The 17472-nt window shown below is 47.9% G+C and overlaps 1 protein-coding gene across 3 annotated transcripts in view; it reads right to left on the reverse strand.

The window, feature by feature from the left end:
• Nucleotides 1-17472, reverse strand: part of ZNF800 (zinc finger protein 800) — a 230245-nt gene that overhangs the window by 3014 nt on the left and 209759 nt on the right. The gene's annotated exons all lie outside the window — the stretch shown is intronic.

Genomic DNA, 17472 nt, shown 5'->3' on the forward strand with positions numbered 1-17472 from the left:
ACCTTTTGGAAACTCTTCTGCCACTATTGTGTGCCACATAAACTCATAAGAAACATCAGGAATTCTTATGAGGGAGTGACCTGCAAGAAAGTCCATGGAGGGCAACTTGCAGAAGCCTTCCAAAGTGAGGACCGGAGTCCGCCAGGGTTATTCGATCTAGCCTTTTCTCTTCCTGCTGGACACAGACTTGATCATGAAGATGTCCACAGCAGAGAGAAGAAATAGGATCCTGTGGACACCTTGGATGCAGCTTGACGACCTTGACTTTGGAGACCTTGCCATACTCACCCATTCCCTATCAGCAGCTGCAGGAGCAGACAGACAATGTGGCAGCTACATCAGTAAAACATAGCCTAAAAATTAACAGGAAAAAAACAAGATCCTGAAGGACAACACACCCCGCACAACTGCAGTCACTTTTGCAAGCAATGCACTGGAAGAGGTTGAGGCCTTCAGCTCCCCAGGCAAAGTCACAAGCAAGCAGTTTGACACAGACTTCAAGGCAAGAATGGGCAAAGCAAGGACTGCCTTCATTCAGCTAAAGATCTGGAGCTACACTGTAGACCAAGATAATACTTTTTAACACCAACATAAAACCAGTCCTTCTGTATGGAGCAGAAACTTGGAGGACAACATTGACCACTACCAACAAAGTCCAGACCTTTATCAACACTTGTCTGATGAAAATCCTTCAAATCTGCTGCCCAAACACTAGCAACAACAACCTATGGCAGCACACTTCACAACTCCCTGTGCTTTAACAAATCATGACAAAATGCTGGACTGGATAGGCCACACCCTCGGCAAGCCTGCATCCAACACCACCAGGCAAGCCCTGACCTGAAACCCTCAAGGGTGAAGGAAAAGGGAAGGTCAAAGAACACCTGACCCTAAGGCCTCGAGGCAGACTGCAAGGAGATGCCACACCCTCTGCAAGCCTGCATCAAACACCACCAGGCAAGCCCTGACCTGAAACCATCAAGGGTGAAGGAAAAGGAAAGGTCAAAAAACACCTGGCCCTAAGGCCTCGAGGTAGACTGCAAGGAGATGGGTTTACACCTGGAGTCAGACCCAGCTGTACATGGCTTTCAGCAATTCACAAGTTCATCGAAGTAGGCCTGAAACCATTCCATCAGCAAACTATTGTGATAACTATTTTCTCATTAGCAAATAGGTACACATATATTTATACTTGTGCAACAAACTGCTTCGCAAATGCAAATACACTATCTTTCAACATCATGAAAAACATTTTGCTTTTTTCATCAATAAACTTTCAACCTTTTCCAATGTGCTGAGACTGGAGGGAGTTGGTGAATACCCTTAAACATGCAAGTCTGTTGGTGTTCACAGATTAACAGGGCATTACGACCCTAAAAATACCACTTCATGACTGCTTAGAGCCCCTCTGTGGGCTAGATTAACAACTGTACTGGACTAGCAGAATGGTAAATCCACACCGATAAAAACTGGCAACTAAAATTAGTTTTTTCTGCCAGGCTTCCAGGCTACAGGCTGCAAACACATACACTCTGCAGCTGATTACGAATGTTCAACCAAGATAGCTCAGGCAAGCAAGCCAGAACACATGGTTACTGGGTAAGTAGCATAATCGGTTCGAGGTATGTGTGCTGCAGATACACATGCTTTGCTTAGACTATTTAGCAGTATTCTCCCAAAGCGGTGACTAACAGGTAGATGTTGCTTGAAAAAGTGTCTTTTGCACTGCTTGCCCTACATTGACTTGTTGACGTGCTAACACATCCACACAGTAGTGTTTGGTAAAGGTGTGTGGTGTGGACCATGTTGCTGCTTTACAAATGTCAGCTATAAGGATGTTACCTAAAAAAGGCCATAGACGCTCTTATTTTACGAGTGAAGTATGCTCTAGGAGTTATAGATCAAGTTCTTTTAGCTTTCGCATAGCAGTTTTGAATGCATTTACCAATCCACCTTGCAATACCTGATTTAGAGATCGGATTGCCTTAGTGAGGTGTAGCAAATGCAGCAAACGGTTGTTTTGCCTTACGAGAATCCCCTGTCCTTTCAATATAATAGTACAATAAAGCTCTTCTGACATCAAGAGTATGAAGAGCTATTTATGCTACCGAATCAGGTTTAGGAAAGAACACAGGTAACAACTGATCGGTTGATATGAAAAGTAGAAACCATGTTGGGAAGGAATTTTGGGTTGGTACGAAGAACTACTCTAACTTTATGAAGTTGAAAGAAGGGTTCTTCTAAGGTTAATGCTTGTAGCTCACCAGCTCTCCTCAATGAAGTGATCGCAATGAGGAAGGCAACTTTCCATGAAAGAAACTAACAGACAGTTGTGTAATGGCTCAAAAGGTGGCCCCATGAGCCGTGCAAGCACAATGTTTAGATTCCAAACTGGTGGAGGAGGTACCCTGGGTTGTATTACTCTTTTGAGGCCCTCCATAAAAGCTTTAATTCCTGGAACTTTGAACAAAGATAGATGTTGCCTGTTATGCAAATATGCGGCTATTGCTACAAGATGCAATCGAATGGAGGTGTACGTTAGACCAGCATGCTGTAGATGCAAAAGGTAACACATTTTATTTTGAATAGAGGCATCTAGTGAATCAATATTGCTGTTGATACGATATAGAACACATTATTCCCATATTGCAGCCCAACACGCTCTGTTAGTATGCTTTCTTGCTTCCTTAAGAATAGTCATACACTCTGGTGGCAAGTTTAGATGACCAAACTCTATGACTTCAGGAGTCAAATCACTAGATTGAGCTCCTTGGGATTAGGATGTTTGCCTTCTCCATGGTTCTGTGTGAGAAGGCTGGAATGAAGATGCAGCTTTTGATGTGGAACTACTGATAGTTCAAAGAGTGATGTGAACCAAGGTTGATTGGCCCACGTGGGAGCCACTAGAATCAGTGTGAGGGATATTGGCCTGAGCTTCCGAATCAGAAATGGAAGGAGAGGGAGAGACTGAGAAGCATAGGCAAATATCCCTGACCAATTCATTCATTGGGCATTGCCTTTGGATAGAGGGCGTGGGAACCTGGAGGCGAAGTTTGGGTATTTTGAGTTGTCCACTGTGGCAAACAGATCTATTTGTTGAAAGTGTGGAAGGAGAACTTGGGGATGACGTTCCCACTCGTGTCTTTGTTGCCGCATTCTGTGGAGGAGGTCAGAAATTTGATAGTTCATCTTCTGGCAGAGCACCTCCCAGGAGTGAACAATGTGATGAATTGCCCAACGCCAAATGGTCTGAGAGAAGTGTGCCAGTTGCAGTGAATGTGTCCCACCCCCTGTTTTTGTACACCGTACATATCGGTCATATTGTCAGTGCAGACTAGGACAACTTTCCCCATGAGGCGAGAATGAAAAGCTTTCAGTGCTAGATACACAGCTAGAAGCTCTAGATCAGTGGTTCCTAAACTGGGGTCCAGTGTCAAGATAACGCCGGTGATTAATGTACCTGCTGTAGAGAGATGGAGGTTTTGTCCAGTGGCAGCTTTGACTCATCTTAGGAAGCACTGGTGGTTAATATGCATGCTGCAAAGAATGTCTACCAGACATTTTTTATTAAACAGTATTTTGTTTTGTGCATGGCACAGTGGGTTCCTGCTTTTGCCACAGATTATTTTGTTATTGTGCAATTCACAAGTTCCAATTTTAGTCTAGCACAGTGAGCTATGAACTGCCATCAAATAGCTGCATGCAAACTGCATAGTACAAGTTAGTAAGTAATGCTTTTTCCCAGTCTTTCATTACCCCGATGCTGCTAAAAAGGTTTGTTTGGGTAGAGATAAATCCTTACTATTAAAGTCAATGATAACCCCTGTGTTATGGTCTGAATCCTGAGTTTGTGCTTCGGCAAACCAAGCATACTTAAAAAATGCCTACCAGTATGGATGATATGCAAATCCTACACCTTGAAGTCCCCTTTGCCTTATGTAACATTTTCTATTCACTGATTTACACACATGAATAATTGTCCATGTGTGTGATGTAAAGTGCTCCGACACCCTACAGAGGTATGAGAGGTGCTAAAAAACAAATTAAATACATGTGACAGTGGGGCTATGGAGAGACAAGAGGCACTGTAGGAGGGTAGTAGTGAGGGAATCTTTGGAGAATGTCAATAATTGAAGATTGACAAAAGATTGTTGTATCCTGGTGCATAGTAAGGTCTTTGTTTACTATTCTTTAAAAGCTGATATAATTTAATATATAATGACAAATGTGTTGTAAAATGCACCATTTGCCCCCAACTTTTCTTGGGCGAGAGCTCCCCAACGCCCCCTTTATAGAGGTCAGGCTCACTAGCTGCACTTGGTGTGTACTGTACAGGGACTGCTCTGACAACATTTGCCAGAGCAGCTTTAGGTTTCCAGTCCAGCCTTGGCAGGAGCATGAGCCTCAGGCTGCAAAATAAAACCAAACAATTAAAAGTTAGTCGCGAGATACAGCACCAACCTTCCCATTAGGATTTTTCAATTTTTGCAAATATTTTTAATATGAAAATACAAAAAAGTTTAGTTATTCAATTCTAATCTTTGTTTGAAGTGCACAAGTGTGTGTTTCATTTCATTTCGAATTACAGTTTTAATATTAGAGATTTAAATCATACAAATTGCTTGGGGGTGCCCGGATTCCAGTAGTGAAGCAACGGGGGTCCTCAGGAGTGAACGACTAACTTTTTTCAATGTTTGCTTTTATTTTGCGGTATGAGGCTCCTGCTTCAGCCAGGGCCATACTGGAAACACAAGGCAGCCCTGCAAATGTTGTCAGAACAGTCCTTCCACTGTGCGCACCAAGTGTAGCGAGTGAGCCTGACCACTACAAAGGGAGCTTTGGGAGGCTGTCACCCCCCCAAAAAAGTTTGGAATTTTTTTTGCATTTCACATACATTTGTCATTATATATTGAATTGTATTAGCTTTTAAAGCATAGTAAATGATGACCTTACTGTGTAGCAGGATACAATGATCTTTTGTTGGGGCTCCTCAATGATTTCCTCACTATCACCCTCCATTAGTGCCTCTTAGCTCACCATCGCTCCTCTGTCACATTTATTGCATTTGGTTCATAGCATCTCTCATACCAGTGTAGGGCAGAGACAATGAATCATACATGTGCAAATCAGTGCATAGAAATGATTACATAAGGCAAAGGTGACTTTAAGGTGTGAGATTTATGTCATCTATACCTGTAAGCATTTTTTTTAATAGTGCTTGGTCTGGAGAAGCACAAACTCAGGATTCAGAACATGACGTTAATAATAAGAATTTATTCTACCCAAATAAACCTTTACTAGCAGCATCAGGATAATGAAAGACAGAGAAAACATAACTTACTACCTTGTACCATGCAGTTTGAATGCAGCTCTTTCACTGCAGTTCATAGCTCACTGTGCTAGTTTACGATTGTAACTTATGAACAGCACAGTAACAACAGAAGCTCTGTGACAAAAGCTGTAACTGTATGGTACATGTTCTTTGCAGCAGGCAGATTAACCCTCTGCACCTCCTTAGAGGAGTCAAAACTGCAATAGACAAAACTCCCATCTTTCTCTCCAGCAAGTACATTAATCACCGGAGTTATCTTGATGCTTTTATTGTTGCTTTTACTACTGCCTGGGGATCCCCTGGGAATGTGTCACAGACCCCTAGGGGTCCAGGGACCCCAGTTTGGGAACCGCTGCCATTGACCTTGAATTATGAAAATGGGCAGCCCAACCTGTGAGAGAGATGTGTATGCTGTTAGCACGGTCTATAGAACAGGGTTGATGAAGAACTGCTCTTTTGCTAAGTTTTGAGAGTTCCACCACTGCAGAGATCAATGGGTGAGCGGTTTACAAATTGACCGTGAGACTGATTCCATTGACGTGCTTAACACTGTTGTAGATGACGCATGTGTAACCTTGCATGAGGCACTATTGCAATGCATGTTCAATAATCACAGCAAAAAAAGGTTATTAAGGCTACTCTGCCCGCACTGGTTGTAAAATCCTAAGAGTTTATCGATATGAAGGTGCAGATGGTCTGGGACACAATCCCCTAGGTCCCAATGATCGAAAGCCAAGAAACTTAACTTTCAAATAAATAGCACAAGAATTTCAAAGTCAAGTTCTTCACTTTTGAAAAGGTTTCTTTATTCACAATAATGATTAAAATCAATAGCCAACGCGTTTCGTCCGTGACTGGACTTCTTCAGGGCTTATCAAGTTTCTTTATAGAACAAAGTTTGTCGTAAATCTTCACACATAGAAGTTCAGGTAATTTCACGGAACGACAATAGTCATGGTCCCATGACATGAATGGTTCCAATTTTGATAGTTCAAGACAGAAAGTGAAAGCCGCAGAAAAGTATCGGCGTCTAGTCAGGCGTGTGGTCATCTGGTTCGGAATGCATGATGCCATCCTTCCTAACAGTTGCACGAAAGTTCTGACTGCTAAGTATTGATTGGTCTGAAACTGTAGTAGCAGAGTTTGAATATTTTGCATTCTGTTTAAAGTCGCTTCCAGATAGGATTGAATTTGTGAAGATTGAAGATGAGACTTCTGTGCATTGACTGTAAATCCAAAGTGGTGGAGTAGATTTAATGCCCAAGTGTGTTGTAAACACTTTTGGTGTGTGCTGGCTTTGATGAGCCAGTCATCTAGGTATGAGAAGACATTAATCTGTTGTGTTCCGAGATGTACTGCCACCACTGCTAAACATTTTGGGAATACTCTGGGAGCAGTAGTTACTCCGAATGGGAGTACTTTGAACTGACAGTGTTTTCCTGCTATCACAAATCTGAGATATTTGAGTTGTGCTTGGGTGAACCAGAATGTGAAAATATGCATCTTTTAAGTCCAGTGTGGACATAAAATCACTTGCTGTAGAAGTGGAAGTACTCGTTGAAGCGTAACCAAATGTTCCGATGTATAGATATAACGTTCTTAGATCCAAAATTGGTATTAAGGAGCCATCCTTTTTGAGGAATATAAAGTGCAGAGAGTAAACCCCTGTACCTTAGTACTGCAACAGAACTGGTTCTATGGCTCCTTTTGCTAAAAGAGCGTATACCTCCTGTGTGATGAGCTGTTGGTGCTCTGATGAGAGTTTGTGAGTGCGAGGTGGAAATATTGGGAGGATTGCCTGTGAGCTCCAGCTAATAACCATGTCGGATAATGTCTAACACCCATTTGTCTGATGTTATGGATTGCCAAAGGAGGGGAAATTGTTGAACTTTCGCCCGACATGTGTTAAATGATCGGGGAGTGTAGGTAAGTCACTGTTTATTGGGGGAAGGAGGATGTGGAAGGGGAGCGCCTCTCACCTCAACAGGGAGGCGTCAGAGCATAGATTCCATGGCCTCTGATCCCGTCCCTCCCGCGTCCCTGTCGACCAGGACTACTCCTCTCTCTCTTTCCCTACAGGAAGCAGTGCAACCAGTGGGGTCGCGCAACAAACTGGAAGCGATCTCCTGTGACCCCGGAAGTCCCGCCCCCATCACCGGCCCGACACACAGAAAAGCCGACGCCGAAGAGAGGAGAGCGTTCAAGGCGGCGGACTCGTGGCAGGAGACAGCGTGCGGAGAACCGGAGTGGAAGGATTGCGAGGAGCGGAGACGAGGAGGACGACGTCTGGACCGAAGATTGGTGGAGTCCTCAGGAGGTTGCTGGAGAGCGGCCGCAACTCGCTGGAACGTTGCGGCGGGGCACATGAGTACACTTATCTTTTCTCCGTGTCTCCCTGTACATAGTTGTAGAATAGCTGTACATAGTATCTCCCACTGATAGACCACATCTGCACTGTATATAATTCTTAGCCATTTCACTTCACAGTAGCGCTGCGAGGCCTCCGGGTAGTTACGCGCTATACAAGTGCAATTTTTCATTTCATTTCATTTCACCTAGTCCTGTGTAACATAGCCCCTACACTCCTCCCTCACTTCAGCACGCTCTTCCCCTTTCCCTCTCTTTTTCCCCCTTCTCTGAGCCCTCCCTTACCATCCTCGCCCTCACGTTCTCTTTGGCCCCATCACACCCCGGGTGTTGGCGGTAGTACTCCGCCGGTCCAACACAAAAAGGACTAACCGCCCTGTTCTCTCTCTCTCATTCCCCCTCCAAGGCGAAACCGGATCCCGTCCGTGGACCAGAAGCCAACCCGAAGACCTCCTCACCCAGACGGCCAACCCAGTGGAGAGCAATCTTGTTCCGCCTGCGTCCCGAGAAAAGACTTCAAGGCAACCAGTCTCACCTCCTTACAATCCCTCTTACCTACCCTGGTACAGAACAATAAAAACAGCTAAAAATAGCGCAATACATCCGGCCTCCACGCCTGTTATTCCGGTCCGCCCATACCCCTACTTCACACTTGATGTCAGAAGTGGGATATACCGGAAGCATGGAGGCCGCGGTTAAACAGCTGGCAGAAAGTCAGGAGCTACTAGGGAAGATGATGGAACGCTTCCTCAGACGGCTGAAGACGATCGTGGCCAGCTACATGTCGTCCTAAAGGATCAGGGCGCCGTTCAGGATCAGGCCCTCGGGAGGCTAGCCGACGTCGTGGGACAGCAGCGACCAACGGCCTCTCTTCCCTCTGTAGTCCTACAAAAGTACGTCCCGGGAGAAGACCCGGATTTCTTCTTTGCAAACTTCGAACGCCTGGCACAAGCAGCTTCCTGGCCGGCCGATCGCTGGGGACACTACTTGGGACCTCTGCTAACAGGCGAACTGCAGGCGGCATACCAACAGGCCAACGTACAAACGCCCTACCAGGACATAAAGACCTGTATCCTGGAACGTCAAGGGATCGATGAGACGACGTATAGGGTTCGACTGAGGCAAGCCCGGGAAGGACCCCAGGAGACGCCCCGGGCTTTATCTTTCCGCATCCAGGATCTGGCCAACCGCTGGTTGAAGCCTGCCACGGCCTCAAAGGAGGACATGCTGTCCAAGATCTATTTGGAGCAATTCCTGGCCTCTCGCCATCCCGCTACCCAGAAATGGGTGAGACAACACGCCCGCTTGACACTGGACAGCGACGTTGAAATAGCTAGCGCTTACAGCAGAGCACAAGAATTCCAGAAGAAGGACGAACATCCTCCCCGTATACCCCATGGAAGCCACCCCCGGGCCCAAAGGCCCGTCGTGCCCCGAAAACCAGAACCTGTTCCCTTGTTTCCCTTCCCGGTCTTGCCTCGACCAAGTCCTCTCGGACCACAGTGCTACCACTGGAGGGCATGGACATATTGCCCGCTTTTGCCCGCAGAAGGAAGATCCCATGGAGGTAGGGCTTGCCAGGAACTATGTTTGCCTCACCACGGATGCCAGCCCTCCTCCTTTCCGTTGTCAAGTGAAGATCGACGGCCACCCAATGATGGCCCTCGCCGACTCAGGCTGCCGGCAAAGCGTCCTGAGACCCCAGGAGAAGCCAACCCCTATTGGGCCTGTGACCGGTACAGTGGACATCCAATGTGTACACGGTGACAGGAAGAGATATCCCACCGCCAGGGTCCGAGTACAACACCCCACGGATGAAGGAAGCCCGCTTACAGTGGGGCTGGTGCCCAACCTACCGGAACAAGTCATCCTAGGTAGTGACTACAGCGGTCTCCCCCATCTGCTACAAGACGCTACGGACTCCTTAGAGAGGTGGTGGGCCGAAGCTCCCTTTTCTCGAAACCCTCCCCCCGTAGAGCCAACAACCAAAACTCCGAAGTCCAGGGGCCAAGAGAAGAGGACACACACCACAGCTTATCCTGTCCAGTTGAACCATCCGTGGGAAACCGAGCGGGAGTATCGAGTAAGCATGAGCGTAAAATCCGTTCCGCTCGCGGATTTTGCGGATTTTTGGTAAATTCGCAATCCGCAAACTCTCACGAACTTGCCGAAAATCCGTAAATCCGTGCGAAGCGGATTTTTTTGCTTGGTCGCACTTGCCAACTAGAATACTATACAATTTCGCGGGAGTAAACACTTGCGAACACGTAGATGCGGCGAGCAGCGACAATCTCGCAATTGCGAGATTGCAAAATTTGCAATTTCGCACAAGAAATCCACCAGCAGGCAGCATAAACCTTGAAAATTATGATTTTTATCAGAATAACTCGGGTTGACATTTGCCTGCACTTTTTTTTTTGCAAGGAGTCCATTTTGGGGGGGGAGGGGGGCTTGAGAGAGGAAGTGCCCCACAGTCTCCAACTTCCTGTTCCTGTCCATCAGGCTCCTCCCAGTGCTTTCTTCATGTGCTGGTCACTTTGATTTGGATCTTGACCTGGAAGGAATACTTTTTGTGGATGCTGCTGGATATTTGGATTTTTGCAAAACTGAAAGCACTCAGCAGGTGCAAAAGTTCAATCGTATCATTAGTAACCATTCCCTGTAGGGCCTGGAAGGATTACTTTTTGTGGATGCTTCTGGATATTTGGATTTTTGCAAAACTGAAAGCACTCAGCAGGTGCCAAAGTTCAATCTTATCATTAGTAACCATTCCTTGTAGTGCTTCCTCTGGGGCCCCTTCAGAGTTCAGTTGCCTACTTGCAACTATTCTATGACCCTGCTCTGACCCTCACAGCAGGCTCAGAGAATAGCTACAAGTATACCACAAAGGTCCTGTTAAAAAAATTACACTGCACCAGAAAGCAATTACAGATAAGGAAGCAGGTGCCAGCCTGGAAGTTCAAATTCAGTGACACATTAATCAGCCCCTAATTCATTCATGTCAGTTGAGGCAGGGCAGGTGTGCTTTTCCACCCATAATCTACAGTGATGAACTAGAGGGTGGCATGGGTGAGCCAGAGGGTGGCATGGGTGAGCCAGAGGGTGGCATGGGTGAGCCAGAGGGTGGCAGTGGTGAAACAGAGGGTGGCAGTGGTGAAACAGAGGGTGGCAGTGGTGAAACAGAGGGTGCTGTGATGAACCAGACGTAGAAACAACATGTTCGCGACCGTTGCTACCCGACAAGTAAGTTCGCGTTTGCGAACTGGTAAAAAACCCTTGCGAAATGGCAGAAACACTTGCGTACACAAAAAAAAAAGGAATCCGCAAAATTCGCGAGAGTTCGCGGATTTTGCGGATTGCGAATCCGTAAATACGCAATTTCGCAGATTGCCAATTCGCAAAATCCGCCCATGCTTAGTATCGAGCCGCCCAACAAGAAGACCCCATATTACAGGACGCATGGGGGCGTGCCTTGGAGAATGAAGACCCACTGCAAGTAAGTCCTTATTTCATCAAAAAGAACGGTCCCCTATACAGGAAAGGCGGACCCCAGCAACCCCCTCAGCTACTCGTTCCCGGTCCCTTTCGTGACAAAGTACTGTTCCTGGCTCATAGCCATTTATGAGGGGGTCATTTCGGGGATGATAAAACGGGACAGACCATTTTGAAAAGTTCTACTGGCCTGGTGTGTATAAACAAGTTAGTCAATACTGCCGTGAATGCCCTGTGTGCCAGAAGAACAGTCGGTACCGGCCCCCCAAAGTACCCCTCCAACCCCTCCCTCTCATCGATATCCCCTTCAGTATGGTAGGGATGGACCTTATATGCCCCATGTTACCCTCAAAGAGCGGGTGTAGGTATGCTCTTGTCCTCGTAGACTACGCCACCCGTTTTCCTGAGGCCGTCCCCTTACGCCAACCAACCACTCAGAACATTGCTAAAGCTCTCGTCTCCATCTTCACCCGGGTAGGTTTTCCCCGTGAGATATTGACTGACCAGGGTACTCCTTTTGTCTCCTCCCTTATGCGCCAGGTATGATCCCACCTTGGCATCAAACAGATAAGGACCTCTGCTTACCACCCCCAGACCGACGGGCTGGTGGATTGGTATAATGCCACCCTAAAAACCACCCTCAAGAAATTACTAGGATTGGAGAGCCGTCGATGGGAAGAAATGCTGCCCTTGGCCCTATTTGCAATCCGATGTAAAGTCCAAAGTAGTACTGGTTACTCCCCTTACGTACTCCTGTATGGGAGGGCACCCAGGACCCTGTTGGATATGGCTCAGGAGGCCTGGGAGGCCGAGCCAGATCGAACCCGACCTCTACCTGAATACGTAGAGAATCTTAAAACACACTTAGGACAAATCAGAGAAATAGTAAGGCAAATGAATATGCTACTTACCAGTATGCATCTGTTCTTGGCATGTAGGGCTGCTGACATTCATATCTATAGCATAGATCGCCGCCTAGTGTTGGGTCCGGATGATTGCACATTGTTGTCCTGGAAGAGTCTTCGAAGTATCACGAGATAGGTGGCTCCTCCCCGGGACTACAGTGCGCATGGGCATCGACTCCATCCTCAGATTGTTTTTAGCCATTGTGGCAAAGATGGAGTGCAATAGTGTAAGCGATGGCCATGCCTAAGAGTAAATGCAAGAAAGTCTGCAGCCGCTACAGGCGCCGGGGAGGAGGGCGGGCGATATGAATGTCAGCAGCCCTACATGCCAAGAACAGATGCATACTGGTAAGTAGCATATTCAGTTCGAGGCATGTGGGCTGCTGAATTCATATCTATAGCATAGAATACATAGCAGTCCCTCCATTAACGGCGGCCGCCTGTGCCAGCTGCAGAAGTCTGAAAAAGTGTCTTAAGAACAGCCTGTCCTACAGCTGCCTGCTGTTTGGAGTGCACATCTACACAGTAATGTTTAGTAAATGTATGTGGTGTAGACCATGTGGCTGCTCTACAAATATCTTCCAAAGGAATATTACCCAGGAACGCCATGGAGGCCCCCAACTTGCGGGTGGAGTGGGCTCTGGGGGGGACCGTTAAAGTGCACTTAGCCTTGTGATAGCAAATCTGAATACACTTAACGATCCACCTGGCTATCCCTGCTTTGGAAATGGGGTTGCCTTTGTGCTGGGCTGAAAAGGCAACAAAGAGCTGTTGTGTCTTTCTAAAGTCCTTGGTCCTATCAATGTAGTACATCAACGCTCTTTTGATATCCAGAGTGTGGAGCATTCTTTCTGCTACTGTCTCAGGGTTCTGAAAGAATGCGGGCAGTTCGATGGTCTGATTGACATGAAGAAATGCGTTACTTACCTGTAACTGCAGTTATCCAGTATTAGTGTCTTTCATAGATTCACATGCCTGAATCATTCCCCGTCGTCGAGACGGGAGCCTCCGGTATATAAAAAGTAATGTCCTAAAGACATACATAGAAAAGAATAGGCCCAAAGGTCTCACCTTAGTAGCCTATCCACGTCCTTTTGTAGGAAGGACCAAACAGAGCAGGCCCCAAGGGTCCCACCTTGGTGGCCTATCTGTGTCCTTTTGTAAAAAAGGACCAAATAAAGTACAACAGCCAATCAGCTACCACCTCCTTCTAGAACCTTCCTGCCAGAAGCCCAAGTCTCTCAGATTTTCGTACGCACCAAGCTAGTTAGGCGTAAACTCATTAGAGAGAAAAGTGAGCCCTGCTAGGGGAGGCGGGAGGGTGCATGTGAATCTATGAAAGACACTAATACTGGATAACTGCAGTTACAGGTAAGTAACGCATTTCTTATCCAGTATTTGGGTGTCTTTCATAGATTCACATGCCTGAATCAGAGTAGCGAGCAATACATTATGCACATTCTGTATGAAGAGAAGGTATGAACATGTAGATAAAACATATCACATGACTACAAATCACCAAATGCAATGGCATATAAATACAGTAAGAGAATGTGCATACCCGTAAAGGATGGAGGGATGTAGTAGGGCTCACCTCACTGGAATAGATGGCGAAGCACTGCTCGGCCCACTGCTGCATCCTTCATCAGCTCAGTATCCAGGCAGTAGTGCCTGGTGAAGGTGTGCGGGGACTTCCATGTCGCCGCTCTGCAGATGTCCAATATCGGCACTCCAGCGAACAGCGCCGCAGACGTGGACATGGCTCTAGTCGAATGAGCTTTGACTCGTGAGTCTAAAGGCCGTCCGGCCTAGTCATGACAAAAGGTGATCGCAGAAGAGATCCATCTGGAGATGCTCTGCTTTGTCAGGGGCATGCCCAGTCTTGGTCTACTAAAGGCAATGAAGAGCTGGGATGACTTTCGAAAGTGTCGTGTCTTATCGATGTAGAATTTAAGGCATCTTTTTAGATCGAGAGAATGTAGAGTTCTTTCAGCTGCCGTTGTAGGATTCGGAAAGAACGATCTAAGCACCACCGGTTCATTAAGATGGAAGTCCGAAGGGACTTTTGGAATGAAGCGAGGGTTAGTCCTCAGAATGACTCTGTCCTCTCTGAATTGAAGAAAAGGATCCTGGATGGATAGAGCCTGCAATTCACTGACCCTTCTGGCAGAGGTTAGTGCCAGGAGGAGGGCCGTTTTCCATGAGAGGAACTTGATCTCAGCCTTATGGATGGGTTCGAAGGGATGCTTCATTAGTTGATGAAGAACCACATTGAGGTGCCACGATGGAGGAATAGGCCGTGGTCGTGGAAAGGACCTGAATAGACCTTTTAGGAATTGTTTGATGAGTCTGTCCGACCACAAAGATGGGCCTGTAGCCTTTCTTGTGAACCTTGAAATCGCCGCTAGGTGCACTTTGATGGAGGTATGCGCAAGGCCAGACTGCGCAAGGTGTAACAGGTATGGCAGCAGCTGCTGTGGAGTGGCCTGGAAGGGGTGCAAGCCTTGATCCACACACCAGGAACAGAATCGCTTCCATTTTAGTGAGTAGGTTTTGTTAGTGCTGACAGCTCTAGCTTTCGCAAGGACATCTCTGCAATCCTGCGGGATGTTCAGATGGCTGAATTCTCGGTATTCAGGAGCCAGGCTGATAACTTCAGAGAGCTCAGGTTCGGGTGGAGAACCTGCCCTTGAGACATCGTGATCAGGGCCGGAAACTGCTGCAGGCGAAGAGGGGGCCGGGCAGAGAGGCGATGAAGCTCTGTGAACCAGTGCTGCCTCGGCCAGGACGGAGCAATGAGGATCAGAGTGCAGGGTTCCGATTTCATCTTCCTGAGAACCCTGGGAATCAGTGGGAATGGCGGAAAGGCGTACGCAAAGACGTTGCGCCATGCGATGGAAAATGCATTCCCGAGGGTTCCTGAGTGGTGATGCCTGCTTGCGAAGCTTGGGCATTTGGCGTTCTCTCTGGTGGCAAAGAGGTCTATGTTCGGGGTGCCCCACTTCTGGAAGATATGGTCCAGCACCTCCTTGTCCAATTCCCATTCGTGGGAAGGAGACTTCTCCCTGCTCAGTGCGTCCGCCAAGACGTTGTCCTTGCCCGGGACGTACTCCGCTTTCAACACTATGCCATGTGTCAGAAGCCAGTTCCAGATTTTCTGCGATTCTCGAGATAACGAGATGGAACGCGTCCCCCCCGGTTTGTTCAGGTAGTGCATCGTCGTGGTGTTGTCCGTCCTGACGAGCACTGGGGAGTGACGAATGCGTGCAAGAAACGCCTGTAGAGCCAGGAAAACCGCCCGTAACTCTAACAGATTGATATGGAGCTTGGTTTCCTGTGTTGTCCATTTGCCGTTGATCTGGAGGTCCTGGAGGACAGCTCCCCAGCCTTCCAGGGACGCATCCGTAGTTATTACGTGTGGCTCCGCTGGGAGCAGGAACGGCAGACCCTTTGAGAGGTGGTGGAGAGATGTCCACCATTGCAAATGATTGATAATGGGTCGAGTGACTCGTATGCGGTCCTCGAAAGAACCTTTGACTTGAGTCCATTGCTTTGTCAGTGCCTCCTGTAGTGGGCGCATTTTTAGGCGGCAGTGTGGAACGAGCAGGATGCATGAGGACATCATGCCTAGGAGAGACTTGAACGTGCGGATCGGAAGAGTCTTCCGCGAAGCCACTGCCTTGGCCAAGGAGATGAGCTTGATTTTTCTCTCCTGAGAGGGGAAAGCCTTGACACGGTCCGTGTCCAGAGTCGCTCCAAGGAATGTGATGACCTTGGTGGGTTCCAGAGTTGACTTGGCAGTGTTGAGGGTTAGTCCTAGGCGGTGGAAAATATCCAGACAGGCGCTGGAGGACGAGGCTGCGGCGGCTGCCGTCGGTGCCTTCACCAGCCAGTCGTCCAGGTATGGGAACACCTGGTGGCCTTGTTGACGAAGAAATGCCGCTACTGGTGAGAGGCATTTGGTAAAGATCCTCGGGGCCGATTTGAGGCCAAATGGAAGGACTCGAAATTGGTAGTGCTGTCCTGCCACCGCAAACCTGAGGAACTTCCTGTGCCCTTTGAGAATAGGGATATGATAGTAGGCGTCCTGGAGGTCTAAGGACGTCATGTAGTCCCCTTTGTCCAGCAGCCCAAGGATTTCTTGCAGAGTCACCATACGAAACGATTGTTTCTTTAGGAACACGTTGAGTGCCCTGAGATCCAGGATTGGGCGCCATTTCTTTCCTTTTTGGTGGATTAGGAAGAAGTGAGAGTAGAAACCCTGATTGTTGTGGGCCCGTGGAACTCTCTCTATCGCTCCCTTCTGCAGCATGGAAGCAATTTCCTGAAGAAGCAATCGTAGGTGCCTGTGTGATCGCTGGCACGGTGGCGTAGTTGGGGGGGATAGAGGTAAATTCTAGGGAATGTCCAAATCGAATGAGTTGGAGTACCCACCGATCCGTTGTTATAGATTGACAATTGCGATGGAAGTATTTCAGTTTCCCTCCAAGTTTTAAAGAATGTAGTGGTGGAGGGGCTAGCGAGGGAGACAAGTCATTGTCTATTGCCAGCAGGTCGTTTTTGGCCTCTTCCTCGGTAATTGGACTTGCCGTAGGAAGACTGTCGGCCTTGTTGAGGTTGTCGCTGCTGAAACTGCGGCTCGGACTGTGAATTTGTGTACGAAGACCTATTCTGATAGGAACCTTTGTATGCAGGTTGACCTCTTCCCCGGTTGCCACGAAAGGACTGGGTCCGGAATTGTAAAGTACCCAGAGCCTTGGCAGTATCCGTATCCTTTTTTATGGTGGTAAGGGCTGCGTCAATCTGTTCCCCAAACAGATGCTGGCCATCGTAAGGCATATCTAATATCCTGGTTTGCACCTCCTGGCGGAAAGTGGTGGCCTTGAGCCAGCCCTGTCGCCTCAGGACTGCAGCTCCTGCCAATTGCCGGAAACCAGTCATGGCGGCATCAATGGCACAATCGATGAGCTCTGAGGCTGAGGTCTGTCCTTCCAATAGAAGTGAATGTGCCTCCTCTCTGACATCCTCCGGCAGATCTGCTAGATAGGGTGCAATGTCCGCCCAGAGTTGGCGATTGTAACGTCCCAGGAGGGCTATCGAATTAGCCACCTTGGCCGTCATGGCTGAAGTGGTAGTAAAGCGTTTGCCAACGGCATCCAGTTTCCTGCCCTCCTTATCAGGTGGCGTTGATAGAGGCGAGGATGGATTGCGAGAGTTCTTCTGCGCCGCTTGAGTCACCACGGAATCTGGTTTGGGGTGACCTGTCAGGCATGCCGGTGCCGTGGAGGTGGCCTTGTATTTCTTATCTAGCCTGGGCACCACCACCTGTATAGAGGCAGGCGCTTGCATGATTTGTTTGCCCTGCTTCCAAATGTA

Source organism: Lissotriton helveticus, chromosome 1_1 (genome assembly GCF_964261635.1).
Source record: "Lissotriton helveticus chromosome 1_1, aLisHel1.1, whole genome shotgun sequence".
NCBI lineage: Eukaryota > Metazoa > Chordata > Amphibia > Caudata > Salamandridae > Lissotriton > Lissotriton helveticus.